The sequence below is a fragment of the Zingiber officinale genome, chromosome 1A (assembly GCF_018446385.1).
Source record: "Zingiber officinale cultivar Zhangliang chromosome 1A, Zo_v1.1, whole genome shotgun sequence".
Taxonomy (NCBI): domain Eukaryota; kingdom Viridiplantae; phylum Streptophyta; class Magnoliopsida; order Zingiberales; family Zingiberaceae; genus Zingiber; species Zingiber officinale.
Window position 1 is genome coordinate 156,793,140 of NC_055987.1, and position 5,051 is coordinate 156,798,190.

At 37.8% G+C, this 5,051-nt stretch overlaps 1 long non-coding RNA gene across 1 annotated transcript; it reads left to right on the forward strand.

The window, feature by feature from the left end:
- Window positions 1-3,287: 3,287 nt before the first annotated feature.
- LOC122011604 lies at window positions 3,288-4,320 on the forward strand. The gene is made up of 2 exons (XR_006119983.1): window positions 3,288-3,909; window positions 4,069-4,320. It is a non-coding gene; the product is annotated as an uncharacterized LOC122011604 (long non-coding RNA).
- Window positions 4,321-5,051: the final 731 nt, after the last annotated feature.

A 5,051-nucleotide genomic window follows, 5' to 3' on the forward strand; every position in this document is an offset into this window, starting at 1 on the left:
ACAAAAATAATTACTCAAAGCTTCAGTATCTCCTTCCCCTAACCTCAACCTTCTAACTTTTAAAATATAATTTCTACATTTTCTCTCATCAAATGATAAATTCTCATAACTTCCAGCCTCAACTACACAAGAGTGAAAACTTTTGCTTAAAGTTATTCTAGCTTGATTATTTAATTCCAATTTTCTCTTCGTAGCTGAATCCAATACTTTATTACATCTAAAATGTCGTGACTTTCCAGGGCTTAAGATATGATTATGTTCAAGGTCTACACTAGTTATCACAAAGTTTCCATCATTTTGAATAACTACATTAATCTTAGCTTTGCAATTTGTCTTACTAGAAGGTCGAGGGTGTAAAACATTTTTAGCTTGAGATATTTTCTTACGATTTTTGGCCCATCTAATAATTTTTTTTTGTTTTCCATCATCTCCATTCCTACCACCTAATTTCGAAATACTGAAACCAACATTGGTAGCATAGGAATTATAAAAAGTATGATCTTTAGAGGAAAATATCATTCCAATCTTAGGTAACTTGACTTCTTTGACGGTAGATGGAGATGGGTCTTGATCCGCATGGTCAGTATTATCCTTCATCTCATTTGAATCAATTTATCCTTCTTCCATCACACTTTCTTCACCTACACTTATTAAGAGAAAAGTTAATAACATAAACCAAAAAAGAAACAGAGTACAAACCCTGAAAAGTGAACAATATGTCTACAAGAAATTGTTTGTATCTGTATGCACAACCTCCACACATTTTAGAAAGAGCCATGTCAGATACTTTTTTACAAGCTCTCCTATCAACATTCTTTCTAAACACTTACAGATACGTGTATGTACAGTTTAATTACAACGATTCTTTCCAAACATGAGCGAATATCTGTAACTATTAATGTCTCCACGGTACCGCCAACTGGGCATTCAAGAACAAATTATCTCAAAAATAAAAAACTGTAAATGCCATGATTTTTCAAATCAATAGGGCACAAACTACTCTCACCTTGTTGCTGCTTGGCTCTAAACGAGAAAGAGAAATTAGGGCTAAGGGCCGCAGAGGGAGGTAGGTCGGTGGTGGAGGTAGTCGGTGGAGGAGGAAGGTTGAGGTCGTCGGTTGCTCTTGGGCTTAAAAATTAATAGCCCTCCAACTGGGTCTCAGCCCTAATTTTGTGAAGAAGGGAGAGGCAAAGAAGGAGAGCTTGTAAGTCACAAAGGATTTCATAAAGATAATTTTTGTATCCACTCACACCAATTCATTTACTTGCTGTTGACTTAGTCTCATCCACATGGGTCTCCAGTTGTGCCGTGGACGCGAGTCGTGGAGAAGAGTTAGGGATGGCAATGGGGCGGGGCGGGGGTGGGTTTGTCATTCCCATTCCCGCCCCGTTCTCATTTTTTCGGGTTCGGGGATTCCCCGAACCCGAACCCACGGGTTCGGGGATTCCCCATCCCCGCCCCATTTCTAAATTTAATTTATATTATTATTATTATTATTATTATTATTTAATAATAATTATTAATGATAATATTAATATTAATATCAATATCAATAATACTATTATTAATAATATTTTCAAAAATTTCAATATTAATATTAACACTATTATTAATATTTTTTTTAAAAAATCATATTATTATTTATTAATATTAATAATAATAATATTCGGGGCGGGTTCGGGGATAGGGATAGTATTCCCATACCCGCCCCAAACCCGCCCCATCCTCGAAAAATCGGGGATCCCCATCCCCATTTCAGGTTTTCTCCACGGGGCTCCAAACCCACGGGAAAAATTATCATCCCTAAGAAAAGTAGAGGCAAGTATCATTTCTCGTATTTTAAACATGGCCCTTCTTTACATAATCATCCTAAACTTCTTCTTCAATAAACTCCTTCAAGTCAATTTCACTTATCTAAAGATTCTCTAATTTCTTTGTGCCATTGTAGAAATGAGCAACCTAATAGTTTTTTATATTAACAACTTAAGTATATACCTTGCTTATAAATATGCATATCCATGCATAGTTTTCTTCATGTCTAATTAAGAGTCGATAATAGAAAAATTGTAGATTCTTCAAAACAGCGAGTCGTGGCAGTGTTGCAGCAGCAGAACCGTTAGCTCGGCTGATAAGAAACAGAATACGTATTCCAATGCCAGCGATCAGTTGGAGCTGGGACATTAATTTAACCTCCACAGAAGGAGCTTCTTCATCACACGCCACTCCAATTGTTGCCGTGTGCCATGGCAGAAGCTCAGCCTTGGACTTCCCCTTCCTCTTCCCGCAGCTCATATAAATAATTCAAATAAGTAGGATGAGAGAGATTGAGATGCTGTAGATTCTCTTGATTACAACCCTTTATTGTATTATCTCTTATTTCAACTACAGTTTGGATCATAATTTTGGTTGAGAAAACTCTTAAATGATGACTTTGGCCTGAAAAGAGTTGGTCAATTGGTTTAAGAAATCTACCAAACGAATATATAAGAAAAGTGTTGTTGTTGTCATCTATCTGCCACAAGATTTCAAACATTTCTCTTTCTCTTTTTTTTTTCTTTAAAGAAAAAGCTATGGTTACTTATGTTAGATTATATAATTAGAATTATTTGTTATAGTCTTGAGGACAATTTAATTTTTTATTTTTTTTAATTTAGGGTTTATGTTTTCTGATAATTAACTATATAAGACTTTGTAGTCTTTATTTTCTAACAACCTTTTTTTTGGATTCATCAATAAAGGCGGCTATTTTTTTTTGGCATTAATTTCTACATGATATCAGAGTTTTCATCTCTATGTTTTTTGATAATTAGATTGAAAAATTGCCTCGAAATTTTTTTTGGGTGCAACCATACAGTTTGGATTGAGTTTCTTTTGTTTTCGTAATACTTGGTTTTGTTTGCTGTTTGATTATTCGTGAACACAATTTGTTCTATCATCATGAGTGACTGCACAGAAGATTCGCTTCAATCGATTAGTGTCCGCTTGGATAGAAAAAATTATTGGTATTAGGGACATGTTATGGAAAATACGACAACAAAATAATAATTAAAAATAGGGTTATTTGACAAATAACCTTAATAGAATTTTTTGAAATTTTTAGAAATTTTTCTGGAATTAATTGGAGCATGTACGACGTATTTTGAGGGGATGTATTTATGGGCTCCAGAAAAAGTCTGATTGGAATACTCAAAAGTGGGAGTTGATTAAGGAGAGAACTTATGGTTTAATTAAGCTAAGTCTAAGTTTTTATTATATATTTTTATTTTCCTTTTTCTTAAACCTTCCCGTGCCCTAACCTTAACGCCGAAACCTTCTTTTCCCCTCTCCTTCGCTATCTTTCCCCGACGCCGACGCCAGCATCTCCAGGAAGCCGATCGCACCAGCGCCATTCGACCCACCATCGGTTGAGCTCCTCTTCCCCTCCATCGACGGAGCTCGTCCAGTGGATGTTCTTCCTCTCAAATCGCCGACCGAGGCCCCTCTCCACCCGATCCTCCGCCTCCACCTCCCGATCTCGCCACAACGCCCGATCGATTTCTCCTGTCGCCCCTTCTCCTTGATTCGAGTCGTCGCCTCTGCACAGCTTGATCTTAGCCAAGAGCAAAGATTCAACCCTAGCGCCGATGGGTAGGTGCCACTGTCCTCGATCCATCGCCATTGGCCAGCTCTCCCTTAGCGATGTTCTTGACCAGAGGCCGATAGATGTGCTGGCTGGTCGTAGGCTCCACCTTCCCGAGACTTGGTTTTGATTTCCACCATGGCCGGATGTGATTTGATGCAGCTAGATCTTGACCATGGGTGGTTGTGGCCTCTGCCGACAGTCAGATCAAATATCGCCTGAACCTCAACACAGCGGACTTGTCGATCGCCATGAGCCATCACCGGAAGAGCTAAGTATTGTTGGATTAGGTACAACCTAATGCTGATTAGATTTATTAGTGATTGATCCATACTTAGTTGTTAATTTTAAATTAATTTGAAGTGAAGGAACTATGTTAAGCTTTGATTGATCTATACCCGCTGAGTTCTAATACTCACCACCCAATAAAATGGTTTTTCTTTCGCCAGGTAGCAGTAGATGATTCATGGATGCTTGGAGAGATGTCGGCTGCCAGTCCTGGGTCCTGCGTTATATCGGTTTTACTTCCGCTTTACTTGTATTTTTAGTATATTGGTCTGTATTTGGAGTTTGATTCATAGTGTTTTGTTTTCGTGATCTTGTGGTTGTATAAGCCTAATTGGCTAGTAACCTTTAGTTGTGGATTATGAGTTTTTTCTTCATTTTTTCGCTGTGTTTTTGATATAGCCGTGTGGGCTAAATATTAACTGCGTGGTTATTTTATTAATTTATGTCCAGCCGGGTAGGCTGTGTATATTAAACTGCGTGGTTATGTTGTTTTTATTCTATGTATGTTCCAGCCGTGTGGGCTGATGGTTATCTAGATGTTGTATGTGTATTTATTACTTCAGATTGTCACTCGTACAGGGGAGATGTTGTCGGATTTTTGTCTGGCAATGACTCCTCTGGGGCGTGACATGTTATGAAAATAATTTTGCGAGGAAAATCTATGTGGAGATATGTTTTAGGTGTGCGAGTTCAACCTACAGACATTAATGCTGATGATTATGCAAAGTCGTTGGATGTTTGAGAGACCGATAATGCAAAGATTATTACATGGATCAATAATTCTGTTTCACACTCCATTAGTGGTTAGTTGGTCAAGTACGAGACAACCAAAAAGGTTGGGATCATCTGGCAAGATTATACACGTAGTGTAACTTTGCCAAACAATATCAATTAGAAGCAGATATACATGCACTTCGGCAGCAAGATATGGAGATCTAAGATTTTTATTCTGCCATGCCAGAACTATGAGACCAGTTAGCACTCATAGAATCCTCAGAATTGTGAGCATTCCCAGCTTATGTCACTTGTAGAGAAGAGCAACATCTGGTCCAATTCTTGATGGCTCTTCGTGATGACTTTGAAGGATTGCATGGAATAATTTTGCATCATAGTCCTCTCCCTTCCATTGATTCAATAGTACATG